Source organism: Scyliorhinus torazame, chromosome 22, assembly GCF_047496885.1.
Source record: "Scyliorhinus torazame isolate Kashiwa2021f chromosome 22, sScyTor2.1, whole genome shotgun sequence".
Classification (NCBI taxonomy): domain Eukaryota; kingdom Metazoa; phylum Chordata; class Chondrichthyes; order Carcharhiniformes; family Scyliorhinidae; genus Scyliorhinus; species Scyliorhinus torazame.
The window spans coordinates 53,567,071-53,584,866 of NC_092728.1; the positions used below are offsets into that span (position 1 = coordinate 53,567,071).

Here is a 17,796-nt window from a genome sequence, read left to right on the forward strand (position 1 = left end):
ATTAAAAGGCTATTTTTTTAGTGTGGCCAATCCACCTAGCCTGTACATCTTTGGATTGTGGGGGCAAAACCCACGCAAACACGAGGAGAATGCGCAAACTCCACACTGACAGTGGCCCAGAGCCGGGATCAAACCTGGGACCTCGGCGCCGTGAGGCAGCAGTGCTAACCACTGCGTCACCGTGCTGCCCTACTGAGAATGATGGGGGTTTCCACTTTCAATTTGAGACCAACGAACTCTGTGGAACCAGGCTTGCCCGCTCAATGAGGCCCCTCCCCACCAGAATGACGGCACAAAACACATCCTCCCTGCTTTTTTATTTGACCCAGTGTGAGAAGATCTGGAATGAAACCCAGGCTGTGTTTTTGGGGAGCAACAGTCGCTTTTCGGTCAGAACCTGACACTTTGCCATTTTTTTGGAAAATTACGCCCTTGACCTGCATTCCCTCTGCTTTTAGCAATTTGTTTCAACTACCTTTGCAGACTCTTGTTCTGCAATCGTTGGACAAGTTGGACTTCAAGTCTGCGAAGACTTCTAATTTTCCTTCATCTTAAGTCTCTTTGCTTTGTTACAGACTCTCATTCTAAATGCAGAGAATCACCTGGATTACAACCACTGTCTGTGCTTTCAACAGGACAACACAAGAATGTGCTGTGAATGGCATCACAGGTTGGCCGACCCATCCATTTTCCTTCCACCTGTGTTAATCGGTGACAATCGAAACATCCGGATAAAACAAAGGGTAAGTTAAGAAGAATATCGAGCCCATTCTGCAAATTTTGAATTTGATTTGAGTTACCTTAATTCTTGAGTTGCATGAAGTCTCCCTATTTGGATTCCTTGGGGCAATAATAGGGGCAGGACTTTCAATGCCCCCCCCCCTTCCCCATGAAAGGGTTTTCCAATGGTGGAAGTGGCTTGCCATTGGCTGCCAGCAGGATCTTCCAGTTCCGTCAATGTTTATGGCTTGTGTGGCTCATCCGCCTCGCCGCAGGGGAACCTGTCGCCGGGGGAGGGGGAGGGCGGGGGGGAGGGGGGGGGGGGCCTTTGGAGGGACAGGAAATTCCCATCACTGTGAAGTGCCAGAAAATCCCACACTAGGCCTTTCAGATTGTCAAGTTTATTCTGCTATTGAACATAGGCTTAAAGATAGCGTAATATAGCTGAAGCACAATACAAATGGCAAACAAATAAGTGGTTAAAATATGCATTCAACACAAAGATAAATGAATCAATTTTAAGCATTGTAAAGGGACTTGCAGTACGATGTTTAATATTTACAAAATGATCTTGTTGTAAAATTGTGCAAACCTATTCAATAAAAAATGCAATTTTTTTGTATCCGAATGCAAAACTAATTGCATTTAATTGTTTAATTTACAACTATAATATTGTTTCAGTGCTATGGTCATTAATAATCATTAAGTTCCTATGTCACGATAATCTTATAAACACAGGCAAAATGATTATTTAACAACATCTTTCATGCTAATAATCATGAAATTTGTGGCGATTAATGCCAGGTGCAATATTTATCAGGTTGCATTGAATTAATGTGAGGGTGTGCAGTGTTGGTGATCACATAAATAAAAATAATCTCAGTTTCAAATTCTGTAAAGATTCAATTCTTTGTTGTTTGAGAATTAGTTGGACACATCTATATGCTTTCTATGTTAGTTGACGTCGCATAATCCATTTTTAAAAAGTAATTACACTCGCCAGGCTGCATTTATTGTTCATCTTCAGTTGTACTTTGTGTAGCGATTGCTTGTACAATTGTTTGGTAATTTCAGATGCATTTAAGGATAAACTCTTTAACGTAGATTACACTAAAGTAGAGGGCAGACTAGATAGGGACCTTAAGGGACCTTAAGTAAACACTTACCTGGTCCCATTTCTGTTCCTCTTTGCACCTGCTGCTGTTGAATTTTTTTTTTTAAATTATTTTTTAAGGCGGGAACAGGAAGTTCGACCCGTGGACTTCTGGGAAGCGGCGTGCAGGGGTTGCCGGTAGGTGAGTATTTAGGTTTAAAATAACTTACCTTGCAGGGGCAATCACTTGGAGTTTCAGCGGGAGCGGAGTGCGGGGGCTGCTGGTGGGTGAGTATTTAAGTAAACACTTACCTGGTCCCGTTTCTGTTTCTGTTTGCTGCTGTTGTATTTTTTTTTTAAATTATTTTTTAAGGCGGGAACATGAAGTTCAACCCGCGGACTTCTGGGAAGTCCCTCACCAATAAATTCTGGTGGAGAGGAAACCCGAGACGCTACACGTGTAGTATCTCCCACCCGCCCTCCTCCTCTAACCTAATAATAAAACCCATTGGTGTGAGGTAAGTACCATATTGTATTATTATTATTATTTTTTTAAAATTTAGTTGTTAGCCAGATCTTGGTTGAAAGTTAGAGGGATGGCAGGGAAGGGAGTGCAATGTTCCTCCTGCAGGATGTTTGAGGTGAGGGATGCCGTTAGTGTCCCTGCTGATTTTACCTGCAGGAAGTGCTGCCACCTCCAGCTCCTCCAAGACCAAGTTAGGGAACTGAAGCTGGAGTTGGAAGAACTTCGGATCATTCGGGAGGCAGAGGGGGTCATAGATAGCAGCTTCAGGGAATTAGATACACCAAAGATTGGAGATAGATGGGTAACTGTAAGAGGGACTGGGAAGAAGCAGTCAGTGCAGGGATCCCCTGCGGTCGTTCCCCTGAGAAACAAGTATGCCGCTTTGGATACTTGTGGGGGGGACGACTTACCAGGGTTAAGCCATGGGGTACGGGCCTCTGGCACGGAGTCTGTCCCTGTTGCTCAGAAGGGAAGGGGAGAGAGGAGCAGAGCATTAGTAATTGGGGACTCGATAGTCAGGGGCACAGATAGGAGATTTTGTGGGAGCGTGAGAGACTCACGTTTGGTATGTTGCCTCCCAGGTGCAAGGGTATGTGATGTCTCGGATCGTGTTTTCCGGGTCCTTAGGGGGGAGGGGGAGCAGCCCCAAGTCGTGGTCCACATTGGCACTAACGACATAGGTAGGAAAAGGGACAAGGATGTCAGGCAGGCTTTCAGGGAGCTAGGATGGAAGCTCAGAACTAGAACAAAAAGTTGTTATCTCTGGGTTGTTGCCCGTGCCACGTGATAATGAGATGAGGAATAGGGAGAGAGAGCAATTAAACACGTGGCTACAGGGATGGTGCAGGCGGGAGGGATTCAGATTTCTGGATAACTGGGGCTCTTTCTGGGGAAGGTGGGACCTCTACAGACAGGATGGTCTACATCTGAACCTGAGGGGCACAAATATCCTGGGGGGGGAGATTTGTTAGTGCTCTTTGGGGGGGTTTAAACTAATGCAGCAGGGGCATGGGAACCTGGATTGTAGTTTTAGGGTACGGGAGAATGAGAGTATAGAGGTCAGGAGCACAGATTTGACGTCGCAGGAGGGGGCCAGTGTTCAGGTAGGTGGTTTGAAGTGTGTCTACTTCAATGCCAGGAGTATACAAAATAAGGTAGGGGAACTGGCAGCATGGGTTGGTACCTGGGACTTCGATGTTGTGGCCATTTCGGAGACATGGATAGAGCAGGGACAGGAATGGATGTTGCAGGTTCCGGGGTTTAGGTGTTTTAGTAAGCTCAGAGAAGGAGGCAAAAGAGGGGGAGGTGTGGCGCTGCTAGTCAAGAGCAGTATTATGGTGGCGGAGAGGATGCTAGATGGGGACTCATCTTCCGAGGTATTATGGGCTGAGGTTAGAAACAGGAAAGGAGAGTTCACCCTGTTGGGAGTTTTCTATAGGCCTCCAAATAGTTCTAGGGATGTAGTGGAAAGGATGGCGAGGATGATCCTGGATAAGTGCGAAAGTAACAGGGTAGTTATTATGGGAGACTTTAACTTTCCAAATATTGACTGGAAAAGATATAGTTCGAGTACATTAGATGGGTCGTTTTTTGTACAGTGTGTGCAGGAGGGTTTCCTGACACAATATGTTGACAGGCCAACAAGAGGCGAGGCCACGTTGGATTTGGTTTTGGGTAATGAACCTGGCCAGGTGTTGGATTTGGAGGTAGGAGAGCACTTTGGGGACAGTGACCACAATTCGGTGACATTTACGTTAGTGATGGAAAGGGATAAGTATACACCGCAGGGCAAGAGTTATAGCTGGGGGAAGGGCAATTATGATGCCATTAGACGTGACTTGGGGGGGATAAGGTGGAGAAGTAGGCTGCAAGTGTTGGGCACACTGGATAAGTGGAGCTTGTTCAAGGATCAGCTACTGCGTGTTCTTGATAAGTACATACCGATCAGGCAGGGAGGAAGGCGTAGAGAGAGGGAACCGTGGTCTACCAAAGAAGTGGAATCTCTTGTTACGAGGAAGAAGGAGGCCTATGTGAAGATGAGGTGTGAAGTTTCAGTTGGGGCGATGGATAGTTACAAGGTAGCGAGGAAGGTCCTAAAGAGAGAGCTAAGACGAGCAAGGAGGGGACATGAGAAGTATTTGGCAGGTAGGATCAAGGAAAACCCAAAAGCTTTCTATAGGTATGTCAGGAATAAGCGAATGACTAGGGTAAGAGTAGGACCAGTCAAGGACAGGGATGGGAAGTTGTGTGTGGAGTCTGAAGAGATAGGCGAGATACTAAATGAATATTTTTCGTCAGTATTCACTCAGGAAAAAGATAATGTTGTGGAGGAGAATGCTGAGACCCATGCTATTAGAATAGATGGCATTGAGGTACGTAGGGAAGAGGTGTTGGCAATTCTGGACAGGCTGAAAATAGATAAGTCCCCGGGGCCTGATGGGATTTATCCTAGGATTCTCTGGGAGGCCAGGGAAGAGATTGCTGGACCTTTGGCTTTGATTTTTATGTCATCATTGGCTACAGGAATAGTGCCAGAGGACTGGAGGATAGCAAATGTGGTCCCTTTGTTCAAAAAGGGGAGCAGAGACAACCCCGGCAACTATAGACCGGTGAGCCTCACGTCTGTAGTGGGTAAAGTCTTGGAGGGGATTATAAGAGACAAGATTTATCATCATCTAGATAGGAATAATATGATCAGGGATAGTCAGCATGGCTTTGTAAAGGGTAGGTCATGCCTCACAAACCTTATCGAGTTCTTTGAGAAGGTGACTGAACAGGTAGACTAGGTTAGAGCAGTTGATGTGGTGTATATGGATTTCAGTAAAGCGTTTGATAAGGTTCCCCACGGTAGGCTATTGCAGAAAATACGGAGGCTGGGGATTGAGGGTGATTTAGAGATGTGGATCAGAAATTGGCTAGCTGAAAGAAGACAGAGGGTGCTGGTTGATGGGAAATGTTCAGAATGGAGTTCAGTTACAAGTGGCGTACCACAAGGATCTGTTCTGGTGCCGTTTCTGTTTGTCATTTTTATCAATGACCTAGAGAAAGGCGCAGAAGGGTGGGTGAGTAAATTTGCAGACGACACTAAAGTTGGTGGTGTTGTCGACAGTGTGGAAGGATGTAGCAGGTTACAGAGAGACATAGATAAGCTGCAGAGCTGGGCTGAGAGGTGGCAAATGGAGTTTAATGTAGAGAAGTGTGAGGTGATTCACTTTGGAAGGAATAACAGGAATGCAGAATATTTGGCTAATGGTAAAGTTCTTGGAAGTGTGGATGAGCAGAGGGATCTAGGTGTCCATGTACATAGATCCCTGAAAGTTGCCACCCAGGTTGATAGGGTTGTGAAGAAGGCCTATGGAGTGTTGGCCTTTATTGGTAGAGGGATTGAGTTCCGAAGTCAGGAGGTCATGTTGCAGCTGTACAAAATTCTGGTACGGCCGCATTTGGAGTATTGCGTACGGTTCTGGTCACCGCATTATAGGAAGGACGTGGAGGCTTTGGAGCGGGTGCAGAGGAGATTTACCAGGATGTTGCCTGGTATGGAGGGAAAATCTTATGAGGAAAGGCTGGTGGACTTGAGGTTGTTTTCGTTGGAGAGAAGAAGGTTAAGAGGAGACTTAATAGATGCATACAAAATGATCAGGGAGTTAGATAGGGTGGACAGTGAGAGCCTTCTCCCGCGGATGGAAATGGCTGGCACGAGGGGACATAGCTTTAAACTGAGGGGTAATAGATATAGGACAGGGGTCAGAGGTAGGTTCTTTATGCAAAGAGTGGTGCGGCCGTGGAATGCCCTACCTGCAACAGTAGTGAACTCGCCAACATTGAGGGCATTTAAAAGTTTATTGGATAAGTATATGGATGATATGATAATGGCATAGTGTAGGTTAGATGGCTTTTGTTTCGGTGCAACATCGTGGGCCGAAGGGCCTGTACTGCGCTGTATCGTTCTATGTTCTATGTTCTATATTAAGGTCCTTTCTGTGAAAGATATTTGTGACTGGGTTTTACCAGTCCTGGAGGTGTTTACCACTGCTGCCTCGTGGTGTCAGGGATCCGGGTTCGATTCCGACAATGGGTGACTGTCTGTGTGGAGTTTCCATGTTCTCAACACGTCTGCCTGTGTTTCCTCCGGGTGCTCCGGTTTCCTCCCACAGTCCCAAGATATGCAAGTTAGTTGGACTGACCATGCTAAATTGCCCTTTAGTGCCCAAAGATGTGTCGGTTAGGTTTCGGGGTTGCGGGGATAGTGCAGGGGAGTGGGTTTAGTTAGAGTGCTCTTTCGGAGGGTCAGAGCACACCCGATGGGCCAAATGGCCTTCTTCTGCACTGTAGGGACTCTATGGGAGGTCTGGTAAAATGGTGTTAGAAGGCATTGTGAGGGTAAATCAGCATCTTCCTGCTGCCCCAGGATATTACCTGCAATGGGAACCTCGGTACCATGGTTTCCTGCCGAGTTTACGCAGTCTCCCCATGTCTTCGTGGGTTTCTTCTGGGTGCTCTAGTTTCTCCCATCATTTAGAGATGTGTGGCTTAAGTGGATTGCCCATGACAAAATTTACTGTTGGTGCCCAAGGTTGTGCAAATTAGGGTTATAGGAACTGGACAGGGTGGACGGGAGAGTGAATATGGTGGAGTTCTCTTTCGAAGGGCTGGTGCAGGCCTGACAGGTCGAATGTCCTCCTTTTTTGGCACTATAGGGAATCTATGCTTCTATGGAGGTGGGTTGTTAATTATCTTCCACTTCCCACCTTGCCGCCATTTTACCAGCATCGAGAGAGCTGCATATGGGAAGACAGTCACGTAAACCCTTCCTGGGTTGGGGGAGCCTCTCCTTTATGGCTGCCCCAGGGCCTGTGGAAGGGCCTCTCGTAATGGCTGCCCTGTGGTGATGGCATCGTAACTTGAGGAGGTATCTCCTGGATTGCCTGGGCCTAACTATCTGGCCGTAGCTCAGTAAGAAAAAAGCTCTTACCTACCCTTGGAGCAGGCGTCAACATAGAAGTAACCTCTTCTTCATCCTGCAGCCTTAGCAGTGGCCACCTCCATCGGTGGTGTTATTGTTGTTGCTGGCCCTCTGATTGGGTCATCATGTCTGGGAGATGGGCTGTTGTCCACAACCGAACAGTCCTCCTTATATCAGCTCTTAATTGGTCACCTGCAAAGTGCTACCCAAAGTTCCGGCCACGATCCCTGTGGGATAGGGTCCCAATTTTGGTCCAGACAGTAAGGCTATTTACTTTCCTTCAAACAATGGGAGCCATGATCACCGTATCAGCCAAGGACATGACAAGATATTACAATTGTGTAAAGATCTGGTGCTGAATACGAGGAGCGTTTCCCGTTTTGCGGAATGTATTATGGGGTGTGATGTCATCAGGTGCCGTTTACAATGTCATTGTGCTGGTTTCTGAAAATGTGCTACTCAAGGAACCAACCCACTTCATTTAAATATCAATTTAAAAGGCAAATGAGCTAATTAACTACCCGCCTCACTGCAATAATATAGTCAGAAGGCAATAATATGCCTTTAGGGTGAGATTTATGGCAGACGGGGAATATGTTGTTTATGGGTCAGCTTGTTTGGGCGGGTTTGAAAACAGAAGCTGAGACCAGGACCCCAGTTATTCGGCTCAAACTCATTTGACTGCAGGAACTGTTCATTTGCATGGGCAGAGTGATGCCCTGGACATCTTTTTTAATAAGAAGAAATCTCGTCTCATTCAGACGGGTATTTTGATTGTCTGTTGAGTATTCTCTTCTCCGTAACCCGACGGGCGAGGGGAGGGTGGGGGGGTGAAAACTCTTGGAGACAGGTGGGGATCCTAGTCTCAGCTGAAGTTGCAACTTCCATTGAGGAGACGAGAAGCATTAGGAGGAAGAGGAAGAGGAGAATGGTATGTGGAAGAATGGATCACAGGGAGGCTCGGGATGCTGTTGTTCTCAGGCAAGGAACAGAGTAGCACCAGACCCCGATGGTCAGGAGGAGGCCAGAAACCCTCATCAGAGGTGCCGAAGAGCTTATGCTGTCCCAAGGGTGTACAGGCAGTCATCTGGCTGCTTAGGTGATGAGAGCTAGCCACTGAAGAGATGGCCGATGACTCATGTGAGGGTGCCCAGAGCCGATGCGGAGAGGAGGTACAAAGAGGGCTATGCTTAGAATGCCTTTCCCTTCACCCTGATGGCACAGACTCCATGCATGGAAATATGTAATGAATGCACAATTCCTCAATGCCAAAATGTGGGAGACTTGCCGATTAAAAAAATTCTGCTACCATTGAAAATTGGCATGGATGGCAGAGTTATCTGAAATTTGAATTGACCACTTGGCCAGGGTGGAAAAGGCACAAATCTTCACTGTGTATATTTGGTGCAATCAATTAATCACCTGATGGGTTACCTGACATTGTCCCATGCAGAGTGAAAGTTGTTACTGTTGCCTTTTTTACCTGCTATAAAAATGGCAATCAATGAGGTTGCCCTTCTTTCTTTAGATATTGATATTATATTGCTCAGAGTCATCAGGTATCAAATGATACCAGCACAAGGTTCAATCGGATATCGATCAAAGAGCCAAACACCAGTTAGTTAGTTCAAGATCAATGGCACTTTATTTACACGCAAGATCAATTATGCAACATAAACACTACTAGTTAAACTATACCTATCAATTATTACAACCTGTACTTAACTTCAGGCACCTGGCTTAGGTCAGAGGAACAGTGGCCTTTGTTCGAATCTGGATCTACTGGGTCTGGAGAAGTAACTGCTGCTCAGCTGGGCTCATCCACCTGGTAGCGGGCGTTGAACTTCGACTTGCTTCTGGTGGTGCTGCACTTGGAGGTGGACGTTGCCGGAGCGCCAGTGAAGGATTTCTACCATTCGGTTATCAGCAGCACTTCGCGATTACTGGAACTCAGCAGAAATTTAAGTTAAAACTTCTCAGGTGCCAATAGGAATTGTTTTATTTGTCTTCTATTGATTACAATTTGAAAGTCATTTAAAAGGCAATTCGTCGATAATTTGAAGCTTTCAAAGAATCACAGACATTATCTTCTTGTTTAGGCAAACAGCTCAACAATAACTTTTCAAAGTCAAAGTCTGAAAATGAAATGTGAAAAAGAGAGAGCGAGGGAGAGCTAATCTTCAGCTTCAAACCATTGAAACAAAAACTAACAAGATACCCACAAAAACCTACCCTACCAGTCTACCTAAAAAATTAATCTACAACAAAACTCATCCCCAACTAAAACAAAAAACTAAAACTCAAAATGGCGGGCCGAAACTTCTTTAGTTATACCCTTTCATATCTGTCTTAAGTCATCTAATCACACCCCAATATAATCCTAATTGGTTTGGGTCAGACTCAAACACATTTGATTTGATGGCAAGCCGTACATCTTCAATATGGAACATTACTTCTAATTGTTGCATATCTGCATACTTGTGTATGTTAAGGAATGCGATATTCTGCTTTATCTTTACCAGCAAAAAACTGGTTTTATGCTGGCTTGGCTATTGTAACAATGGAGACTTCATGTAATCTCTTCATGCAATGCTGGACAATGATTTGCAAAATGTAAATTGTTATGTTTTGAGAAAGTTGGAATCAAATATATATTTGATTCAATGTTTTATAAACTGTCCATTAAAATGTTTCAGCCGTATAAATTATGGAATGTGGTTCACGCTGTAATCACTAATGGCCCGAAATGAGAACAATAGAGCCTTTAAGTTACTGGACTCTTGTCACCTCGTTGCCATGGAATTCAGCCCTTGTCCTTGAAGAAATGTAGTTAAAAGTGTTTGTTTTATCAGACTTCGGTGTTACTTTAAAACTATGTAAAATGAATTTGCAGAATATGTGTCTCTTCAATCCTTAATCTAAAACTGGGGCTTAATATTTACACTTAAACAGCTATCTTTTACCTATAAAAGGTGTATTAGAAATACCTGGCTTCTACAGCCAGGTCCAAGAGAGATAGAACACATGGCGGTTTCTCTCTTTATCCTTGGGGAGTTTTGCGCTCTTTTCGGCGGTCCTTCGGTTTGGACCCCATTAATTGGGTAGCTCTTGATCACTAAACTCGATTTGAGCCAATAAAGGGGTGGGTGCCTTGATGGCTGGGCGTGTCCTAAGCGGTCATTGACCCTGTTGTTGATGCTTCCTGAGTAAAGGGAGTGGCGTTGAAATGTCTGGGATTGTATCGGTTACTCATGTATCAATCTTTTGTCTTACGGATTTGGGCCATCAAAATGCTAATCGGTTGGGGGTTTCGATGCTGGCTGGATTCTTCGCTCACAAATATACATTTAGGCTCTGAGCCTGCCTGAATCTTACATTGTCCACATTTCCCTTTATGCTTTGCGACCGTCCATGTTTCTTATTGGAAGTGGCCATCCCAGATGGCTACATTACCTTGTTCCTGATCATGGCCTGCAGCCTCAAAGAGTAGATATCCCATCTCCCAGCATTCAGTGGGAAGAATGATTGCCTGTAACCTGCCTTTGCCGCAAAATGTCTGCAATTGCCGAAGGTGGGCCCCGAAGTCAGAATGCTGCCAAATTCTGGGCGTGGAACCTGTCATTGGTGCACAGCCATATTACTCAGCCCCTGGCTGGACCTTGTTGTGAAACACCTTTAGATGAGTGTGGTTATGTTTTCTGTATACATTACTAACAGGGAAATGTGCAACCTATGTGACTTAGCCTCAGTCTGCTGTGCGGGAGCAACCAGATCAGACAGCTGTGTAGTACTGGACCGTAATTATCCATTTGGGAGACTTCAATTTCTAATGCCGGAGATGAATCGCCACTGATTTGCATTGGTCGTGCAAATCCCGAGGTGATTCATCATCCCTTGCCATGCAAATTTACTCATAGCGGGATAACAACAGATTCCCTCACAAATCCTGTTATCGGGCTACCATTTTGTGTGGGTGGCCCAATAGTGAGGTCTGGCGGCTGGGCCGCCTCCCGCTGAAATGCAATTCTGCACCCCGCCCACACTCTCCTGACAATCCTAGGGTGACCCAAACCAATTCACTGACCCTCCAGAAACCCCCATTACAGAGGCCCCTATTAGAAACCCCCATAGGAATTACCCCCATCAAGGGCTGCACGGTGACGCAGTAGTTAGCACTGCTACCTCACGGTGCCAATGTCCCAGGTTCGATCCAGGCCCCGGGTCACTGTCCGTGTGAAGTTTACACATTCTCCCTGGGTCTGCGTAGGTCTCACCCCCACAGATCAAAAAGATGTGCAGGGTAAGGTGGATTGGCTCTCCTAAATTGCCTCTTAATTTGAAAATAATAATTGGACACTCTAAATTCATTTAAAAAAAAGAGAGGCCAATCCATAAGAGAGACCTTGCCAGAAATCTCCCATTACAGAGACCCCAAACTGAAACCCCCCAAAAGAAAGACCCCCAACAGAGACTAACCATTAGTGAGACTCTCACCAGACCTTCCCCCCTCCCCCCATTACAGGGACCCCCACCAGAGATTCCCATTACAGAGACTGCAACAAGAGATCTGCCATAAGAGAGGCCCCACCCAACCTCCCCTCTGCCCCCCCCCCCCCCCATTACAGAGATCCCTGCCTAGAAGCTCGAGAGCAATTCAGACAAACACAATGAAAAAAACATCATAACATCATTGCTTTAAAACTCACCTGTGCAATAAACCTGCTGGTTCAGGCAGAGGAAGCAGCACATGTAAATTCCCAGAAATCAGCTGGGTTTAAACCCCTCAGATCTTTGATTTGCAAGGCTATCATTCATATCAGTGTGAAATTGCTTTTACTCGGCTGTGATTCACAGCTTGCACACACAGCCAGCTGTCTGGATTGTTTAATCTAATTTCCCTTCACGCTTGAGTAGATTTCAAGTAGGCAACTGTGAAAATAACCGTAATGTTTATAAACATCTAACTATGATTGACAGCTCCAGGACCACATGGACCACATCAAAGAGAGTTGAGTACTTTCTCCAGAGAAAAGGAGGTAGTGAGAGAGCATCTTGGAATAGAACCTTGGAGCTGTCCGTTTCTCTGTTTTCCAATTGTTCAATGATGTACAAGGTGTGAAAAGCCCAAATTTATAGTTTTATCATGCTTTCTCTTTTATCCTTGTCAATATTGGTGATGTCCTGGGAAATGGGATTATGCCCTTCATCTCAGATTTTCATCAAATGTGGGCGCATGATTTCAGTCTTGTACTTCATAGTGGCATTGTCCGGTTGGGTAAATGTTCGCCTTGCACCCTCTGTAAACCTGAACTCATCAAATGCTGTGCTGCCCACGTTTGAACTTGCAACATGTCCTCACTGACCTAGGCTACAACACCTCAATTTAATTATTCTCATCCTATGAATCCCTCCATATCCTTACCACATTCTCTTACGGCATCCTTCTCCCGTCCTACATCGCTCCAAGATCTCTGCACACCTCAAATTGTGGCCTCTTGCACACTATTGATTTCCATCGCTCCTCTATTAGCTGCCTAAGTGTGGGGTTTAAGTAGGGTGCTCTTTCCAAGGGCCGTGCAGACTCGATGGGCTGAATGGCCTCCTTCTGCACTGTAAATTCTATGATAGGCTCTTCCACTGAAATTTCCTCCCTTAACCTCTCTGTGCTGCTACTTCTCTCATCTAAATACTAATTGTTGTTGTTGACCATGAGGGTTGGGGGTGTGGGGGGGGGGGGGGGGGGAGGGGGGGGGTGGAAGTTTAACAAAGGTAGAGGAGCAACAGAAGCTATGGGAGGTTTTTAAATCTGTCAGGATCTGACTCAATAATTTTGCCCAGACAGTAGGCTGCTGCTGCCATTCGCGATATATAAAGTTCACTTTGTCCGTGGTCTGAACAACAATCACAAAACGAACAGCACTTGAAAATGACTGATGATGACAAATGGAAACTGACCAGATTACTGCCAATTTTACCCTGATGTATTGGTGAAAGTTTCTGGAGAATGAATTCTTCACCCCGTTGCTGCTGAGTGTTTATGAATTGGTCATGACTGGATGAAGGAAACAGGAGTGGAGTTTTACTTGTATTTTTGTTGTTGACCCATGGGATTACATAGGATACAGGGCACAAGAAACACACTATTCAGCTCATCTAATCCATGCTGGCATTACTGCGTCACTCAACCCTCCTCAGCTTTCCCCACCTGGAATGAACCATCGTAAACCCTCTGTTCCCTTCTCCCTCATATGCTTGTCACACCTTCCAGGAGATTTGGAAACTGTGGTACGCATACTGCTAATCATTACAATTTGACTTTGAACAATGGGGAGGCAGTGGCATAGTGGTATTATCACTGGACTAGCGATCCAGTGTAATGCTCTGGAGACGCTGGTTCAAATCCTGCCATTGATGGTGAAATTTGAATTCACGAAAGATCTTGGGAAAAAAAGTCTAATAATGACCATGAAACCATTGTGAATTGTTCTAAAAACCCATCTGGTTCGTTAATGTCCTTAAGGGACATTATTGTTGTTGTTGACCATTTTCCTTCCTTAAGGGAAGGAAATCTGCCATTCTTATGTGGTCTGGCTTAACTTGCCTCTTGAAGGCAATTAGGAATGGGCAATAAATGCTGGCATAGTCGATCCATGAACAAATTTATAAAAATTACAGACATGGATTCTTTAGACTCAACTAAAATCAGGAAAAGAACATTGTTGCAAAATATCTAGTGTACACGCAGCCAATTCAGTCCACAGAAGCAGTAACACAGAATTGTTAGGGGACAGAAGGAAGCCATTCGACCCATCGTGTCTGCCCCGGCTGACCAAATGAGCATCATGACTTTGTGTAATTTCCCTGCCCTTTTTTCCCATAACTCTGCACATTGTTTCTACTCAAGCATTTGTCTAGTACCCTCCTGAATGCTTCGATTGAATCTGCCTCCACCACATTTCCAGGCAGTGCGTTCCAGGCCGAACCACTTGCTGTGTGAAATAATGTTTCCTCACACCATATTTTGAGCAACCAGAGTTTGAGAGAAGAAAGACACTGAAAAGGGACATTAAAATTGTCTAACTTTGTCACACAAAGTATCTTAAAAGAAAATAAGAACAATCTCTAAGTTGCTGCACAGTTGCATAAATAAGATTAACATGATCTTAACGTATTGGTATAACATGCCACTTCAGACTCGCAGCGATATTAGGAAGCAATACAGGAAGGAACCATTAAGGACCGCTCTCATAAGAAAGTGCTTGCTCCCGAAACATAGAAAATATATGGCACAGAAGCATTTGAATCGTTATTTCTTGAAAAAAGCTATCCAGCCTAAATCTACTTTCCAGCTCAATTTCTGCAGCAACTCAATTGTATATCCAAACAATTTTCAAAATGTAACGAGGGTTTCTGTCTCGACCACTCTTCCAGACAGTGAGTTTCACACCTCCATTAATCACCGTGGGAAAATCATTCTCACACCCTCCCCTCTAACCCCTGTCAAGTAATGGAAATCCATGTCCCCGGCTCATTCTCCTCTCCAAGAATGGGAAGGTCCTTTCTCTTCAATCTACCAATATGTTATTCTCTAAGTCTGAATAAAGATTGTAGACTTCCAGTTAACACAAATACTTTATTCAGTGGGTTCGTTCTGTTTCCAGAGCTTAACTAGATACAATACAGTCAAGAGGAATGACCAGTGAATCTAAGGTAAGCTGCCTATGCTGAGCTGTCTCTGTCTGCTGCTGCTCCCTAGCCCTGTGCTTCTGAAAGAGGCGGATCCTACCTTGGGCTGGACCCTTTATACCCGTCTCTGATGCCCTCTAGGGATGCTGTGGCTGTTCCATCTGTCTGCAGTCCCTGGTGTATGTGCAGATGTACGTACAGATGTACAGATCACTACAACCAAGACCCCTGAGAATTATCTGCTTCAATTAAACTTCCGCTCAACCTCCTTTGTTCCACACAAAACAATCCCAGCCCATCCTTAGAGATGTGGATCAGAAATTGGCTAGCTGAAAGAAGAAAGAGGGTGGTGGTTGATGGGAAATGTTCAGAATGGAGTACAGTCACAAGTGGAGTACCACAAGGATCTGTTCTGGGGCCGTTGCTGTTTGTCATTTTTATCAATGACCTAGAGGAAGGCGCAGAAGGGTGGGTGAGTAAATTTGCAGACGATACTAAAGTCGGTGGTGTTGTCGATAGTGTGGAAGGATGTAGCAGGTTACAGAGGGATATAGATAAGCTGCAGAGCTGGGCTGAGAGGTGGCAAATGGAGTTTAATGTAGAGAAGTGTGAGGTGATTCACTTTGGAAGGAATAACAGGAATGCGGAATATTTGGCTAATGGTAAAGTTCTTGAAAGTGTGGATGAGCAGAGGGATCTAGGTGTCCATGTACATAGATCCCTGAAAGTTGCCACCCAGGTTGATAGGGTTGTGAAGAAGGCCTATGGAGTGTTGGCCTTTATTGGTAGAGGGATTGAGTTCCGGAGTCAGGAGGTCATGTTGCAGCTGTACAGAACTCTGGTACGGCCGCATTTGGAGTATTGCGTACAGTTCTGGTCACCGCATTATAGGAAGGACGTGGAGGCTTTGGAGCGGGTGCAGAGGAGATTTACCAGGATGTTGCCTGGTATGGAGGGAAAATCTTATGAGGAAAGGCTGATGGACTTGAGGTTGTTTTCGTTGGAGAGAAGAAGGTTAAGAGGAGACTTAATAGAGGCATACAAAATGATCAGGGGGTTGGATAGGGTGGACAGTGAGAGCCTTCTCCCGCGGATGGAAATGGCTGGCACGAGGGGACATAACTTTAAACTGAGGGGTAATAGATATAGGACAGAGGTCAGAGGTAGGTTCTTTACGCAAAGAGTAGTGAGGCCGTGGAATGCCCTACCTGCTACAGTAGTGAACTCGCCAACATTGAGGGCATTTAAAAGTTTATTGGATAAACATATGGATGATAATGGCATAGTGTAGGTTAGATGGCTTTTGTTTCGGTGCAACATCGTGGGCCGAAGGGCCTGTACTGCGCTGTATTGTTCTATGTTCTATCCTATCTTTCCTCATAGCTAGAATTTTCCAGTTCTGGCAATACCCTTGTAAATCTCTTCTGTATCCTCTCCAGTGAGATCACATCCATCATGAAATGCATCGGCGAGAATTATATGCACATAACTAGCTGTGAATTTTATACAATTCCAGAATAATATCTGTTCTCTCATACTCAACGATGGGTAAGTAATCCATATGTTCTTAATCTAACTGTTCTGCAATCCTCAGGGATTTGTGGATGTGCAACAACAGCAACTTGTGTTTACATTGTGCCTTTAACATAATGAAATGTCCAAAGGTGCTTTGGGGAGCATTATAATGACACTACACCACAAAAGCACCTGTTAGATCAGATCATCAAAAGCTTGATGATGGATGTGGAATTCAAGGAATATCTTAAAGGAAGGAAGCAAGGCAGAGGGGTGTAGGTGTAGGGAGCGTATTCCACAGCTAGACATTTAGGCAACACGCAGATCGCAAGAACTAGGACCATTCTGCCCCTCGAGCCTGCACCACCATTCAATGAGATCATGGCTAATTTGATTCTGGCATCAACTTCACTTTCGTGACTGCAAATTAGTCTTAACTGGGCAGCACGGTAGCATTGTGGATAGCACAATTGCTTCACAGCTCCAGGGTCCCAGGTTCGATTCCGGCTTGGGTCACTCTCTGTGCAGAGTCTGCACATCCTCCCCATTTGTGCGTGGGTTTCCTTCGGGTGCTCCGGTTTTCTCCCACAGTCCAAAGATGTGCAGGTTAGGTGGATGGCCATGATAAATTGCCTTTAGTGTCCAAAATTGCCCTTAGTGTTGGGCGGGGTTGCTGGGCTATGGGGATAGGGTGGAGGTGTTGACCTTGGGTAGGGTGCTCTTTCCAAGAGCTGGTGCAGACTTGATGGGCCGAAAGGCCTCCTTCTGCACTGTAAATTCTGTAAATTCTGTGAAATGAGAGAACCTTGAATATTCAACTGTATCCTCCCCTGCAAGGGGCATTATCCTCCCAGCATCCACCCTGTTAAGTCACCTCAGAATCTTATATGTTTCAATTAGATCTCCTCTCATTCTTTCTAAACTCCAATGAGCATAAACCCAAATTGTTCAAACTTTTCTCATCAGATAATCCCTTCATCCTGAGAACTATCTCTGAACTGCACCTAATGCCTTTATAACCTTTGTTAAGTAAGGAGACCAGGGCCAGGATTCTCCGAGCCCCTGTGCTGCAATCGCGCACGGCCTGGGGGCGGAGAATGGGGCGTCAGATCCGCGAAGACTTTGTGCGATTCTCCAGCAACGGGAGAATCGCCGCAAGTCGCGCATGCGCGGACGACGCGGCGTCGGCGGGGACCGTTGAAAAAGGCTCCCGCGGCGATTCTCCGCTGTCAACCTGCCGAGTTTCCGCCGGCGTGGTTCTCGTATGGTTCCACCCGGCGGGAACTCGGT

The 17,796-nt window shown here is 45.5% G+C and overlaps 1 long non-coding RNA gene across 1 annotated transcript; it reads left to right on the top strand.

Moving 5' to 3' along the window:
- Positions 1 to 589: 589 nt before the first annotated feature.
- Positions 590 to 9,122, top strand: LOC140398810 (uncharacterized). The gene is made up of 3 exons (XR_011937561.1): positions 590 to 743; positions 1,955 to 2,015; positions 9,037 to 9,122. It is a non-coding gene; the product is annotated as an uncharacterized lncRNA (long non-coding RNA).
- The last annotated feature ends 8,674 nt before the right edge of the window (positions 9,123 to 17,796 follow it).